Source organism: Furipterus horrens, unplaced genomic scaffold (genome assembly GCF_987537825.1).
Source record: "Furipterus horrens unplaced genomic scaffold, mFurHor1.1.pri manual_scaffold_7, whole genome shotgun sequence".
Classification (NCBI taxonomy): domain Eukaryota; kingdom Metazoa; phylum Chordata; class Mammalia; order Chiroptera; family Furipteridae; genus Furipterus; species Furipterus horrens.
The window spans coordinates 26,678,707-26,696,106 of NW_028327177.1; positions in this window are offsets into that span (position 1 = coordinate 26,678,707).

Genomic DNA, 17,400 nt, shown 5'->3' on the forward strand with positions numbered 1-17,400 from the left:
GCTTCCAAAAATCTCCATGTCAACAATTCATTACTCTTCTGAGTTTCAAAACCAAATTCCCAACTCCCCACTAGATATTGCCACCTAGATGTACCATAAGCACCTCAAACTCAGTAAATCAAAACAAAATTCCTAATATCACCCCACAACCTGCTCTATTGGTCTCCTCACACTTGGCTAAAGCTATTATTATCTACCATCATTATTATTAGCACATGCTAGAAATCTGGTAATTACCCCAACCATGAATCAACAGGTTCTACCTCCTGAATGTCTCTTGACTCTATGTCCCCTTTATTCATTCTAAGGCCACTGCCTTAGTCCAAGCCACCTCACCTAGACTACTGCAGTCTTCAGAATCTTTCCCACCCATCTGCACAGAGACAGAGCAATATTTCTAAAATATGTCTCAGATCATCCTAAACTTTGCTTACAATAGCCCTCCACTGCCTGTAGAAAGTCCAGACTCTTTCACATGGTGCATATGCCCTTTTGACTTCTGACCACAGCTGTTTGCTCCAACTTCATCTTTCTCCTCCATACTCTGACACCCAACAATTTACCATTTTCCCAACTGATTATCTCCTTCCTTGTTTGCCTGTGCTAATCCATTTACAGAAATATCCCTCCCTCATTTTTTCCAGCTGGCAAATTTCTACTCATCCTTCAAGACTTTGATCAAGTGTCCCCTCTGGGCAGGCTTCTCTGCTGAGTCTCCTTACTCCACCACCAGCACAGTTAATAACTCCTTCCTCTGTAATGCCTCAGCTCATTGTTTATACCTTAATTGTACTGCTAACCCTTTGCATTAAAATTATTTTTCATCTGCTTCTTCTATTAATCTGAGAACTCTTTGAAGATAGGGCCATGGTTTATTTGGCTTTGCATTCCTAGAACCTAGCAAAGGGTAAAATGCAAGTGCTCCACGAACAGAACTTGGGTAGGGGGTGGGGTGGGGTGGATAAATGAAATTTTAAAAAGAGGTGGCATTTTTAGATAGGTATTGTGCTAAGTGCTTTTTCATTTATTCCTATAACAACTTTATAGAGGAAGATACTACTAGTAGGTTCATTTTATAGATTAGGAAACCAAGAGTTTAAGTAACTTGCCCAAGTCCACATAATAAATAAGAGACAGAGCCCGCACATGACTTTTGTTCTTCCAGATTCTTTCCATTCTCAATTATGTGTGATTATTAATGAGTAGAGAAGGGGTCAAATATCAGGAGGTATTGAGGGGGCGCAATGAGGAGCAGGGATATTCTACAGGTTAGATATGTTTCTCAATTGCTAGGAACTCATTACTAATTCAATATTCTGTGAATCTCACTTAAATTTCAAGCTTCCTCGTCTTTATTCTGACTTTTTACATTTTTTATTACTGTGAAATATTTTCTATTACAGGAAAAGTGCATAAAACATATGTATGGTTTAAAAATAACCGTTGCATGTATAACCTTCACCCATGTCAAGAAATAGAATTGCAGAGCCTCAGAGCCTTGCTTCCTTGTTTGTCTTCCTGAGCACTGGATGGACCCCCATCCTGACTTCTGTGATAATTATTTCCTTGCTTTTACTTCTTGCTTTGCCATATACATAGATATAGGTGTGCAGACTTACAGTGGTTCAACTTACAAATTTTTGATCACTGTGTAAACATGATCTGCACTCAGTAGAAACAGCCCTTTGAATTTTGATCTTTTCCTCGGGTAGTGATACGTGGTATGATAATCTTCCGTGATGCTGGGGAGCAACAGTGAATGCAGCTCCCAGTCAGCCAATCATGAGCATGAACAACCAATACTCTAGAGTATAGTACTTTGTTAACTGAATTTTTAGTTACAATATTTTCAATATATGATGGACCTATTAGTACTTAACCCCATTATAAACTGAGGAGTATCTATATCTATGTTTCCAATAGTTTTCTATTGCTGCTATAACAAATTATCACAAATTTAGTGGCTTAAAACTATCTTACAGTTCTAGGCATCAAAGGTCTAAAATGGCTCTGCAGGGCTGTGTTCTTTCTAAAGGCTCTAGGGGAGAATCTGTTATCTTGACTTTTTCAGCTTTTAGAGGCTGCCAGGGTTCTTTGACTTGTGGCCCTTTCTCCATTTCAAAGCCAACAGCATGGCATCTTCTCTCCTCTCTGCCCTTCTGTTCTCTCTGTGGCTCTTGACTCTCCTACCTCCCCATAAAGGACTCTTGTGATTGCATTAGGCTCACCTGGATAATCCAGATAATCTCCCTATGTCAGGATTCGTTGGCAGCCGTCTGTCTCGAGAGACGATGGTGTAGCTTCTTAAGTGTCTATCTGCACCGCCGAGAATGGCTGTGCAGTCCGACTCGGGAGTGACACGGCATCTGTCTCCTCCCGTGTTGAATTGACATCTTGCGATGACGCTGGAGTGTCCTCTCCAGTGGAGCTGAAGCTACAGAGCCTGGGCAGGGTGATATGGAGGGTCTGCTGTTGCCCATGCAGCAGACCCCCCCTCTCTTCGCAGCTGAAGGGTCCAAGGGAAAGACGGAGTCAATACAGCTTGGCTTCAGGTGCGCCGCAGGAGTTGCCGGTGTTGACTACAACGTCAGACCGCCTTAGGGACTCCGGCTCCGGATTTTGTGTCGGGGTTTACTCCCTTAGCCTTTCCCCAGAAGAGGTATGCCGCAAGGCAGCGGAGGTTTTTTGGAGTCAGAGTTTTCCTTCTCTGAGCTCTACCTAATATGCAGAAATAAACACAGGATGCCAAATTGAGGAGACAAAGAAATATGGCCCAAATGAAAGAACAGATCAAAACTCCAGAAAAATAGGATTAACTTAATCATATTTGCCAAGTTTCTTTTGCCTGTAAGGTAAGATATTTATAGGTTCCAGGGATTATTAAGTCACGGGCATCTTTGGGGGCAATTATTTAGTTTATTACAACCACTAAATAATTTCCTTTAGTTATTCTGTTTTTGAACTTTATATATTGTATGTATTCTTTTGCTCATGTAAAGAAATTATTTTCATATTGGAGTTTTAAACTACCATCTCATTTATATTTGTTTCATCTACTATGTATTGCCTTTCCTTTCTTGCCTTCTTGAATTGTTAAAAAATTTTTTTAAAATTATTCCTTTCTTTTCCTTCTACTGGTGTAGAAATTATGTACTCTATTTTTTAGTGATTTTCCTAGAAATTAACATACATCCTTAAGTTAAAGTCTGAAAGTAATCAATGCCATTACCTTTCTCCCACAAAGTTCAAAGACCTTAAAACATTTTAATTCTATTTATCCTTCCTGACATGTTATTGTTGCCAGATATTTTAATCTTATTTTGTTTTTATTGTTGTAAGTTTTGCCCTTCAAGACATTGTTATTGTTCTTTCATACAGTTAGATGTATTCATATAGTTAACTTTTTTTGCTCTTTCTTCTTCTATCTCAGATCTTTCTTGTGAGATCGCTTTTATTCTATCTAAAAAAAATTATTTTAAATTAGTTTCCCTGGTGGCAAACTCTTTCTGCTTTGATTTGTCTAAGAATAACTTTATTTTGACCTCATTCCTGAAAGACACTTTTGCTGGGTGTAGAATTTTAGGTTAACAAGTGCATTGGTGGTTTCATTCCACTGGCTTCTGGCTTCCTCTGCCATTTCCTTCATTACTGTTGGGAATTCAGTGGTTTTCTGGTTGTCTTTGGCTTGTTCAAGTTTCACAATCATAAGTCTTGGAGTAGATTTTTAAAAAGTTTTCCTGCTTATTATTCTGAATCTGTGGATGGATGTTTTTGATCAGTTCTGAAAAATTCTTAGCCATTATCTCTTCAGATATTATTTTTAGCCAAGCTCTTCTCTTCTCTACTTTTGGGAGTCTGATTAAATGAATGTTAGACATTTCACTTTGTTCTCCATGTCTCTTATGCTCTCTTTCATATTTTCTATATTGTTGTCTCTCTCTATGCTGATCTGTATTTTAATTCTCCAGTTCTCTCTTAGTTGTGTCTAAACTGCTTAAACATGTCTGTTGAGTTTTTTATTTTGGTTATTGTAGTTTTGTATTTTGAGAAGTTCTGTTTGGTTCTTTTTCAAATCTTCTAGGTCACTTTTATCATTTTCTTTTTGTATTTATATTTTCTACTTTTCTTTGAATTTAGTAAGCATAGTTGCTTTTATAAATTCAGTCTAATAATTTCAAAATCTGCAGTCTTTGGAGGTCCCTTTTTTCTAGTTCTTTCTTAATGGTTTATATCATTGTAGGCTTAGGGTTTTGTTTTGTTTTTGTTCTTTTGCTTTTTGTTTTACTGTATGCTGTCCATTCTTCTTAAAATTTTATTTAGGGGAATTCTTTGAAGCCTAGGATGACACTAATTTCCTCCAGAAAGAACTTTCTTTTGCCCCTGCTAGGCTCACAGGGACACTTTAAATTAACAACTTGAGAGGTTTTTATGGTTGTATAGTTTTGTTATTTATTTATTTAATCACCAAAGCAATATCAATACAACTTGCAGTTGTAACTTTTCAGAGCAGTTCCTTACATTACCTCCTCTCCTGCTTTGCTCACTACAAGGGCAACCTTTCCTGTAGTCTTCTGGGCCTGAGGATAGAGGTACACTTACTTTGTTTCACCCTTGCCCTGAGGGTCTGACCCAGGTCAGTGATGGAAGGGGTGGTCCCTGGGCTTTGATTCTGTCCCTGGTCCTGAGAAGCCCTCAGAACCAAAAGTCAAGTTTGTCCAAATTTACAAATGTCCCTAGTTCAGAAATAGCTCTAGGATGCCACTTAACTTTCAGAGATCTTGTTTTTCCTCTGATTTTGGATTTTCGCTTCTTAATATCTTGCCAAGTCGTTGATGCTTTTAAGAAGTTAAAAAATTTTTAGTCAACATTTTTGGTTGTTTGTAATAGGAGGTTGGTCTTATCCCTATCCTGCCTTATTACTGGAAATGGAGGTTCTTCCCTCTTCTTCCTAGGTTTGGTTAGACTGCACACTTAGAAACTAGAAAACCAACATGACCTGTTTGCTCTAGGCAAGTTATCAGTATGAAAAAGCAAGCATATGTTTTTAAAGTCTTCAGGAAAAGGATTATTGCAAGGTTCCCCTTAAATAGACTATAAAAATTGAATTGCATAAAACTTTTCAGGAACATATCTGAAATTTTCTAAAAAAATGTTTTCAAAGAAAATTTAATTTTCAGGCTGCTACTAAATTATTTTAGGTTGCAGCATGTTATCCAGAAATTACTTTTCCAACACACTCAACTACCCAAGAATCCAAGAGTAAGTATAAAATGACTTTACATAGTTTAATTAGATGGCAAAAGGTACCTTACCTAATTGAATCTACTTTATTCATCAGAAGATCCCTAAGGCCTCATTTAGAGCTTATTAACTATTATTTCATACACAGTTCAAAGAAACCTCCTTCTCTGGTTTCTAGTCCATAAACTTTAGAAACAATAACTTGAAGCATGCATTTTGAAAGGCAGGTTCATTAGAAGAGCCCAGATGGCGCCTGACAGCTCCACAAGGAGAGAATAGACAAGACTAAAAATCTACCTAAAAACTCAAGAAGAGGCACACTGGAGACATTTAGCCTAACATACTACAATAGCTCGTGAGAGGCCCAGTGCTCTTCTCCACTGCACAGTGAACAAACAGCTGTGCTCTCGTGCTGGTCTTGGAGCAGCTTCAAATCAGGGAGGCTGTTTCTGAAAGCCGAGAGGTGTGTAATGTCTTTAATTCATCTTCTATATTTATAATTAAAATTAAACATTAATTTGTGGTAAAAATTGTTTTCTTGCTAGCAGGGTCCAATAAATAAGCTTTTCTGTACTATAGCCAGTTAATGCTCAATTTCCCTCTGAGACTGACTCCAGAAAATTCAGAGCTTTTAAGTGCCTTAAATATACCTTTGAGTCTTCTAGCTTTTAGTCTAGGAGTTAAAATAGGAACTTAAGAGAAAACACTGAGTTCCAGAATAGGACCTTCAGAGAAAACAACTAGATTAGACATGTTTGAAAGATTCAGAAGGGTCTGTCTGACTTTACTTCAGAGTAACCTACTCCAGGCAGGTTATGTAGATACAGAAGAGAACTTTTATCAGTGCAAATGGAAATGTCAAGATTGTTATAATAATCAGCATTCCAAGGGTGCATGGGGAAGGAGAGGTAAAGGGAGTAGAGGAAACAGACTGCTCCCCAGACAGCCCTGCTTTTATTTATCTCCCTTTCAGGTCAAATAACGGCATCCCTGCCTCCTAATGTATGTTAGAATTGAGGACTCTCAACTTACACATTGGCTTTGAATCCAGCTGAAACGTGGGTCCTGTTTCTGTGGTATTAGAATCATTACTTGAAAGGTTTCAGACTTTGCTAATCTCATGAGATGAGATGATGAGTTTTAGTATCATTCTCATTATTGTATCATCAGTACCATTCTAGTCTCAAAAGCTGGGAAAACCTTAGACACCTGCTTATTGTGAGATGCTGGCTATATACTTCCCATCTAATTACCTGTATTTTTTCTTAGTATTTATTATTCATTTTATTATCAATGAATTTATCATACCAAGTTGGCTTTTAAAGTATTATTTTATATTTATAATTTTTTTCTTTTTTAATTCCACAAATGGAGTTAACAACTGAACTGTAGGAGAAAAGGGCTTTTGTTTTGTTTGGAATCAGCAAATAAGTTTCATTTTGCGAGCCAATCCTGGTTGATTTGATGGAAAGCCATTGAAGCTGCTTCCAGGCTCAGGAGGAAAGAACACTAAGATACACTAGCACTGACTACCCAACCCAGGAGAGGGAGTGCCACAGGCCTTTCAAATATTTGTTATCCTTAGCTTAATGCAACAAATATTTATTGAAAGCCTATTACATGCCAAGTAGTGTGTAACATACAGGCTTTTTGTTTGTTTTTGATTTCTTAAAGGCATCCCAAGAAGTGGCCCCTATAGCTCCTCTCTCTGTCCTCATTTTATTATCAATGAATCCTGGCTGAAAGCCACAGGGGTATAGGCTATTGTCCTGTGGGCATCTGAAGGAGCCAAGATAGGGCTGTGAGCACTCCATGGGCTCACGCATACTAACAAGGGCAGGAATGGCCCATAACCAAGAGCAATTTTTTTAAAAGGTTTTATTTATTTATTTTTAGAGAGCGAGGAAGGTTGGGAGAGAGGGATGTGCAAGAGAAACATCTATCTGTTGCCTCTCGCATGCCCCTGACTGGTGACCTGGACTGCAACCCAGGCGTGTGCCCTGACCAGGAATTGAACCGGCAACTTTTGGCTTCCAGGCCAGCACTCAGTCCATTGAGCCACACCAGCCAGGGCAAGAGCAATTATTTTTAAAAAGTCATAAGCTTGTGAGTAGTGTCAAGAAAGTCAAAATACAGAATAATCTGAGGCTTGTGAAATACTCAACAAAAGGGCTTTTTATAAACTCTGTTTAGACCATAAACACCAGTCAAGTAGGACGTAGATACATCTCTTGGAAGAAATATGTAATGCTAATAGATTATAAGAAAAAATAATTACCAAAGTATTTCCCATTATTTTCCTCTAAGGCATTTCTCTCAGGGTGGTACATCAGAGTCACCTAGAGTGTTTGTTGAAAGCTTTAAGAAAGGCTAGGAATGTGCATTTTTAACAGGCTCTGCCTCCTTCAGGAGATGTTGATGTCCTCTAAAGATCTAGAGCCACTACTATTAAGGACAGAACAACAGCTATGAGGAAATGAAGCCCAAGATAAATGAGGAGGTGGTAAGAGAATACCAGCTGCTTCAGATGGTTTTAATTCTTCAAAACCTGTGAAATACATCTAGGATAATGAAATAACTTGCAAATGTGATCATACAAACATCAACATCAATCTTTAAGCAATCTTGGAGAATGGCAGAAGTGCTAGAAGCTTGGAGATAGCCAAATATTGGTTACTGTTTCACAGCAAAATGAGAGATTCAAAAAATATAAAGCTGTTGGTTTTATGTGGATGCCTAACAAAACTTGAAAAGGGTTAAAAAACAGTGGTTGGAAGCACATAAAAATGGAGTGTTGATCATTAAGAGTCAACTGATAGCCACCACAAATAAATCTCTGTGTATCTTTTATTTTAAGCTGCATAATCCCATGTTGAATATATTCAAGTTATAAATTATAAATAAGAAACTCCACAGACTAAACTCACCTCAATTCTTTTTCTTTCTTTCTTTCTTTCTTTTTTTTTTTTTTTTTGATAAGTCTTCTAGAACAGTAGAATGATGAACTTAGCTTATGTTGGGTTGTTGTTAGGCATTTGACAAAATGTCTCATGCTAGGCATTGGGCAAAATGGAGAAATCTGAGAAAATTGATATAACTAACCATTAGTATTTATTGAGAGCCTAATATATTTCAGAAACTGCTGTTTTGTGAGTACTAATTCATTCAGTCCTCATCCCATCCCTGTAAAGTAAAAACTGTCACATTTTCTAGATAAGGAAACTGAGCAGAGATTCATCAGGTAGCTTACCTAGGGTCACATGGCTAGGACATGGTGGAGCTAGGGTTTCAGTGGTCTGCTCTGAGATCAAAGCTTGGGCGCCTAACAACTGCATTATATTTCATATGAATGCAATCACAACTGAATAAAATGGTGTCCAGACAGAGTTGATCTGTGGACTCACGCCAACCTGAGGGATTCACTAATGGCTGTATGAGTCCATAAAATTGTCCCAAAGGTGTTCCACATTTTTATTAGTGACTTGGATAGAGGTATAGAAGTTGGGCTTATCAAATTTATAGATGGCAGAAAGCTAGAGGGAGGGATAGTTAATATGATAAATGAGAGAACATAATTCAGAATAATCTTGGCAGATGGGAATAACAGGCCAGAATGCACAAATGAAATTTAATAAGGACCATGGTAAAATTCTATACCCTGGTTTCAAAAGTAAGTACAATTAGAAACATCCAGCTAAAGAGCATAAGAAAAAAAAAAGTAGAAACCTAGGAGATTAATTAGATCCATTGATAGAGTCAGTCTCCTATAGATTGAGTTCAAAATGAAAATGTGCAACAACACAATGACCTCATATACTTTTATGTCTAACTGACTTCTGGACCCATACCCTTCCAAAGCTGAAGCTACCATATTTCACCAAATCTGAGATGCCATTGACTGCAAGATGCACATGTGTCTTAGCACCACTGAGAAGGCAGGAAGAATGCCATCACTTAAACTAGGACACAATGTTTATTTTATAATGATTGAAAGGACTTTTTAAACAGTAACAGCACTATAAGGAAGACGCAGTGATTATTGTAGCTCCTGACTTGTGGCTAGTAGCTCTTGTCCAGGAACAAGTTGGTCAGGAGTTTTTAAGGACATGGGAGAGACACTCATGCAGCCAGAGGGGGCGATTCACAGATTAAAGTCACACTAATAAGCCACAAGGAAAACCCCCAGATAGGGCATGGGCTTACTTGATTAGAAGCACAAAGGAAAAGAATTTCAAAGTGAAAGGCCTTGGTCTTCTACCAAGATTCTGAGAATCTCTTTGAGAAAATTCCTTGTGCTGAAGGTTCTAAGACTTGGGATGGTTTCCAGATGCAAATCCACCAATGATCATTGATTTGTACAGTTCATCAAAGATTAAGTAGATTACATCCCTCAATACAGAGCCAGGAGTAGAGGTTGAAGTTGCCATTGCTGATGCTTAACTATATTAATTAAGCATCAGTGGCTAACAAAAGTTTAACAAACTTCCGGACAAGATGGAGGCCTAGACAGACACGCTGCGTCTCCCTCCACAACTAAGAAGGAATACAAATACCTCAAAACTAGAGACAACCAGGAGTTCCAGAAAATCGAGCTGCATGGAAGTCCAACAAATAAAGAAATAAAGAAAGAAATAAAGAAATACTTATCCAGACAGGTAGGAGGGGTGGAGAGGACATGGTGTGGTGGTGGCGGCAGCGGCAGCAGTGGCAGGCCAGAAGAAAGTGCAGTCACACATTTTAAAAAGTGGGGAGGGACACTTGGGGAGCATTCCCAGCTCCTGACCAGACCATGCAGCTCACAATCCCAGCACCAGGGAAGATCAAGCCTCATTGCTTCTGACTGTGCAAACCAGTGGGGTTTGGGGTGGAGGAAGAAACTGCCAGTCTCTCAGCAGAGTCTGCTTGTTTAAAGGGCCCTCACAGTCCTAGAACATCCGCAGACCCACCCACTCTGGGAACAACGGCCAGGGCAACAGCTAGAGGGGTGCCAGTCCCATACGGAACTTGGAGAAGTGCCTGGAAAAGGGGTGAGTGCTGAGTGAGAGAGACTCTGGGTCCCTCGGAGTGGATGAAGAAACTACTCAGACACTCTCCATCTGAGGAAGGAAGGGAGGGGGTTTTCTCTAGTGGAAAATCACCCTCGTTTCTTTATTAGCCAGGGTTTTTGTTCACTTTCCACATGTGGAAATAAGGAAAATATGCAGCCCTTCCCCAAATGGTAGGGAGTGAAAGGGAAATGCAGATCAATACAGGGTTGAAACATCCAGGTATTTTACACAAGGTCAAAAACATTTCCTCTTACTTTATCGTTCTGTTCTTCACATTTTACTGACAAGGATTTGAGGCTATACAGAGAAAAACAGAGCAGGTTCCCTTTTTCTTAAAAGCCACTTTGTATTTCTATTGTATCTTTAAAATCCCCCGGAGGGTGGGATTCAGAGCAGGCCTGGAAGACAACCTACCGGCTAAGGGCCCAACGGGGGGTGGCTCTGCACAGCGGTCAGAGTCTTTTAAACCATGTCTGTCTGCTTCCCACATCTCCCCATACCTGTCTGTCCCCCACAGCTGAGCAAGCGGCATTGTTCCCTCTCTGACCCCTCCCCAACATACAATGCCACATTGTGGTGAAACAGGTCACCATGTACTGATGAATACCTAAGCCTCTGCCCCTTACAATATCACAGGAGCAACAGCTCTACCTAAGACACAGAGGCAAACAAACACAGGAACCTGTCAAGATGAGGAGAGAGAAGTATGGCCCAAAAGGGGGAACGGATCTAGGTTCCAGTGGGAGAACTAAGCGATGAAGAAATAGCCAACCTAACAGATGAGATAGTCAACCTAACAGATGCAGAATTCAAAACACTGGTGATAAAGATGCTCACAGGCTTGACAGATATGCTTGAGTATGGCAAATGCATAAGAGAAGAAGTGAAGGATATGCTAAGTGAAACGAAGGAAAATCCACACAAAACCAATGGTGAAGGGAAGGAAACTGGTGTTAAAATCAATGATTTGGAACATAAGGAAGAAATAAACAGTCAACCAGTACAGAATGAGGAAACAAGAATTGAAAAAAATGAGGAGAGGCTTAGGAACCTCTGGGACAACTTTAAGTGTGCCAACATCTGAACCATAGGGGTGCCAGAAGGAGAAGAGGAAGAGCAAGAAATTGAAAGCTTATGTGAAATTATAATGAGGGAAAACTTCCCAAATTTGGCGAAGGAAAGAGACATACAAGTCCAGGAAGCACAGAGAGTCTCAAACAAGCTAGACCCAAAAAGGACCACACCAAGACACATCATACTTCAAATGCCAAATGTTCAAGATAAAGAGAGAATCTCAAAAGCAGCAAGAGAAAAGCAGAGAGTTACCTACAAAGGGGTGCTATAAGACTATCAGCTGATTTCTCAAAACTTTGCAGGCTGGAAGGAATTGGCAACAAGTATTCAAAGTGATGAAAAGCAAGGACCTACAACCAGAATTACTCTATCCAGCAAAGCTATCATTTAGAATGGAAGGGCAGATGAAGTGCTTCCCAGGCAAGGGAAAGCTAAAAGAGTTCATTATCACCAAGCCATTATTGTATGAAATGTTAAAGGGACTTATTTAAGAAAAAGAAGATCAAAACTATGAACACTAAAATGACAGACTCACAACTATCAACAACTGAATCTAAAAAGTAAAAACAAAATCCAACTAAGCAAATCAGAATAGGAACAGAATCATAGGTATGGGGGTCATTTGGAGGGTTATCAGCTGGGAGGGGGAAGGGGAAGAAATGGGGAAATGGTGCAGGGATTAAGAAGCATAATTGGTTGGTACAAAATAGACAGGGGGAAGTTAAGAATAATATAGGAAAGGGTGAAGCCAAAGAACTTATATGCACGACCCATGGACATGAATTAAGGAGGGTGGGATTGCTGGGGGAAGGGGGTTACTGGGCAAAGGGAAGCAAAGGGGATAATATTGGGACTACTGTAACAACATAATAAAGTATACTTAAAAGAGAAGTTTAACAGACATTAATTTTTATCATATATCAACTATGCATAAGCTTTGTGAGTAGTGTCAGGAAGGTCAAAATGCAGAATAATCTGAGGTTTGTGAAATACTCAACAAAAAGGCTTTTTACAAGCTATGTTTGGACCACAGAGACCAATCAAGTAGGACTATGATACTTTTCTTAGAAAAGATATGTAATGCTAACAGATTATAAGAAAAAATAATTACCAAATTATTTCCCATTGTTTTCCTCTATTTAAGGCATTTCCCATAGGATGGTACATCAGAATCATCCAGAGTATTTGTTAATGTATATTCCCAGGCCCCATTGCAAATTTACTCAGCCTAAATCTCTGAGAAAGGCTGAGAATGTGCATTTTTAGCAGGCTCTTCCTCCTCCAAGAGATGCTGATAAATAAAAGAAATAAACAGGTTAAAGTATGCCCCAAACTTTTTATTCAGCATTCAGTCTTATAAAATGTGTTTCACTTCAGAATTGGATATACATGTTTTATTTTTCCAGGCACAATCATCCTCTAGGAGTGTCAGTAATGCAATTATTTCTTTAAACAGTTCTTTCAAAGATTTTCTTCCAAGCCAGTGACTCCATTCACACCCCCCAACCAGAAGTTCTAATGCTGCTTCCTTCTTACCTTTTCTGGTGTCAAAGAGGGTTTCAGAAAACAACCAAGATTATATTACCTCCTGAAATTGTCCTTACATTGTTTGCCGAGTGAAACACTGATCGGTTGCCATTGTCCACTGTATTGGGTTGGTCAAAAAATTCATTTGTTCTTTTTCTGTAAGATGGCTTTAGTAGTGCTTAGTTGACTTTAACTTCATTCAAAACAATTTTGTTAGATTGTATTGTGACAGCTGTCATATCAGCGTGCATTTTTAAAAAGTTACCTAAATTGGTGAATTTTTGTGTAGCCATTTTAATATTAAAGATGGAAGAAAATATGCAACATTTTTGGCATATTATGCTTTGTTATTTCAAGAAAGGTAAAAACGCAACTGCAATGCAAAAAAAAAATATTTGTGCAGTGTATGGAGAAGGTTCTGTGACTGATCAAATGTGTCAAAAGTGGTTTGCAAAGTTTCATGCTGGAGATTTCTTGTTGGAAGATGCTTCACGCACATGTGCAGGCAGCCACTGCTACATCTTTGTCACTTGGCCAACAGCAATTACAAGACACCATTAATTAGAACAAGCATACTAATTTCAGAGATGTTAAATGTAATAAGATATGTATCAAAGAATCCAGAAATTCAGTAATTATGCCCTACTTGTAGGTTGAACCCCACCCAGACTTTGGGATCTATCCTGTTCCATAACAAGGGAAGTTCAAGAGACTCTTACATTCAAGGATTTAATAGTCACAGTCATGTCTAGTCTACTCATCTACAATTTTTCCAGGAGAAGAATTTTAATCCTCAGTTTCCAGGCAGGAGTATGAATCAGTTACTGAGCTGGAGAGTGGCTTCGGCTAAAATCCATAGCTTCACCTCAATGCGTCATCCTGTTCTTCACACTTCATGGCATCACATACTCATAACAATCTCTCCTAAAATGCCTGCTCTTTCAGTTGGGGATTTCCAAACAACATAGAATGCCTCTCTTATAAATATTGGGTTGGCCAAAAAGTCTGTATGGTTTTTTCCATAAAATAAAAGACACATTTTTTTCATTTTCACCAATAACTTGATTGATTGGGGTATTTTGAGTATGTCAGCTATCTCTTGTGTGGTATAACATTGATTTTCCTCAGTTAATATCTCAATTTGATCTCTATCAACTTCAACTGTTCTACCCGACCGTGGAGCATCATCCAGTGAGAAATATCCAGCACAAAACATTGCAAACCACTTTTGACACATTTGATCAGCCACAGAACCTTTGCTACACACTGCACAAATCGTTTTTTGTGTTTCAGTTACATTTTGACCTTTCTTGAAATAACAAAGTATAATATGCCAAAAAATGTTATAGATTCTCCCACCTTTGGTATTAAAACAGCTAATATAAAAATTCACCAATTTTGATGTTTTTTTAAATGCACACTTCTATGACAGCTGTCACAATACAATCTAACAAAATTGTTTCAAATGAAGTTAAAGACAACTAAGCACTACAAGAGCCATCTTACAGAACAAAAAAAAGAAGAGCATAAAAATTGAACTCATGCCCTGGCTGGTGCGACTCAGTGGATTGAGCACCAGCCTGCAAACCAACAGGTCGCCAGTTTGATTTCCAGTCAGGGCACATGCCTGGGTTGCAGGCCAGGTCCCCAGTTGGGGGCATGTGAGAGGCTACGGATTGCAATGATGTTTCTCTCCCTCTCTTTCTCCCTCCCTTCCCTTCTCTCTAAAAATAAATAAATAAAATCTTTAAAAACAGAATAAAGAAATTGCCAAAACCTTTAAAAAAAATTGAACTCAGGCTGACTTGATTCCCACCCTGACACTTACTAATGTATGATCTTGGCTGAGTATGCCTTGTAAGCTTCAATGTCTTCATCAGTAAAACAAGGTTGCCATAATGATTGCTATTAAATAAGACAATGTATGTGAAATGCTGAACATCGTGCCTGGCACGTATAGTAAAGGAATAATAAGTGGTACACCAGAATGAATTTTAGATGGATCAAAGCTTTAAGTGTAAGAAGCAAAATAATAAAAATAGTTGAAAATGACATGGGAGATTATTTCTATAATATTAGCTTTAAAAAGGCTTTTCTAAATATGATATATGTGAAGAAGGAGAAGGACAAAAGCCCAAAATGAAGATTGGTACATTTGAAAAAGGGAAAAAAAAAAAAAAAGAAGATTGGTACATTTGACTACTTAAAAATTAAAACTTCTACATAGAAAAAAATAACATAAACAAAGTGAACAAATGACAAACTGGAAAAAGGTCGTATCATATAACACAAAGGATTATTTTCCTTCATATATAAATATCTTCTAGGAATCAACAAGGAAATGAACCTTAAACTAGTCAAAAGTTTTGCAAAGGATATGTAAAAGAAATATAAATTGCTTTTAAACATATGAAAAGATGTTTTAACCTCTTTCGTAAGAAAAGAAGTCAAGTAGACAAGACTGGCTTCTGTACCCTTCCTCTGACAGCGCACTCCACCCACATGCCAGGACCTCGGCTCACTGACAAGTGCAGATCTTCCTCATGCTGCCTTTCTTCACCTTGGACTCCCCTCTTGCCTCCTTCTAGGAACGCCCACTGAATGTAAGGCACTGAGGAAGGAAAGACTTGCCCCTCCATCCACCCCAGGACCTCCCCCTAGCTTCCAGGCTCTGAAGATTCTAGACTGGCTCCCTGCAGTGAGCACTGAATTCTAAATAGGAGAGTTTTAAAACTCTTGTTTTTATATTGTATTGAGTCCATATCCAGGGAGCAATAATATGAAATATTCTGCACCAGTCAAACAACTGTAGAGTAAAATGTTCTGCTCTTGGATAAAGGGCAGTGCATTCAAAGGATGGCAGCCAGTAGGGTGAGAGGAATTGAAACCATGTCATTCAGGAAACAGCTGAAGGAACTGAGGATGTTAGGGTTCGGAGCCAGGGGGAGGGGGCTTACTAGAAGGAAACAGTTGTCTTCAAACAGGTGGAGGGCTGTCTGTTTAAGGAGAATGGATCAGGCTTTCTGGGTGCAGTAACCGAAAGCAGAACTTGGAAGGAAGGTAAAGTTACTGAGAGAAGGTCTGATAAACTTGAGAGCCATCAGAGCTTGTTAAAATTGGAATGAGTGCCTTTTAAGGGAATAACTTTTCTGTAGCAATCCTTCTCAGAGAGGCTACCACTGGCCACCTTAAGATCTCTCTCTCTCTTTCTCTCTCGCTCTCTCTCTCTCTCTCACACACACATACACATACCATTCTCTCTCTCCTATACTTTGTTTTTTCTCCTTAGCCTATATCCATACCTAATATCCTCTGTATTTTATTTATTTTATCTTGTTTATTGTAATCCTCCTGGAACTAATGGAACCTCCTGGAGATCAAGGACTGTACCTGCTCTATTTGTTGCTATATCCACAGCTTGGGACATACTTGCCACATAATATGCATTCACTGCCTGGGGCATTTAGTGGGTCTAGTTATCTCTGGGTGCTTTCCAACTAAAAAAATGTTAGGATTTTATAAGCCTTACAAAGTGTATCCTGTGGCTCTTGACATTTGGAGCTACCAAGGCTGGAGAAGCATGTGACTGAGAGGACCATCAGGGTCACATGCACAAATTCCTAAATAGGTGAAGAATGCATGTGGCCAGTGCAGAGCAGGGACTGACGCATGGCTTTTGGGGGAGGCGGGGAGAGGAAGCCTTGAGTGAGGAGGAGGGATTTGAGACATGAGCAACACAGGAGGGTATAGATTTGGAGTGGGACTCTCAATCTTTGGGCAAGTTACTTGATGTCTCTGAGACTCAATTTCCTCACTTATAAAAATCCAGCAGGATTATTGTGAAAATGAAGTGTGAATCACTAGGCCCAGGGCCAATCATAGAAGGTTGTTGTTCAGAAAGTGCTTGCTTCCCTTATGGTGAATGCTACTGTGCTATTTAACTTGAGTTTTGACTGAATGAGATTTTATCAATAGAGATGTGTAAAAAGGACTTGCAAAGTAGAGGGTAGGGCCTCTGCAAAGGCTTACATTCAGGAAAACAAAAATTAAACTAGAGCATAGAGCTCAAAAGCAGGGGGTCTAGACTCAACTGCTTTCCTTGAGATCCTAGCTCTCACTAACTGGGTGACTTTGGGCAAGTTACTTAACCTCTCTGTGCCTCAATATTTTCATCTGTAAAGTGGGGCTAATAATACCTATGTTATAGGTTGTCGTGAGGATTAAATGAGTTACCATATGTAAAGCACTTAGAACAGTGTGACTGGCACAATACAAGCACTCTATACCTGTTAGTGATTAGGATTATTATGTATTCTGAAGAAAGTCTGCCACAGATCTGTTTGGTGAAGGGGAGAAGGGAAATGTGGGAGGCAGGGTGAAACCAGACATGGGCTTTTCATATGTGTAAGTCCAAGTCCACATTCAGGATCCAGCCCATCTCCCTCATCTGCCTCCCACAGAAAGCCTCTCCCAGCTGCCCCACCCTCTGGCTTCCCAGATCACCCTGCAT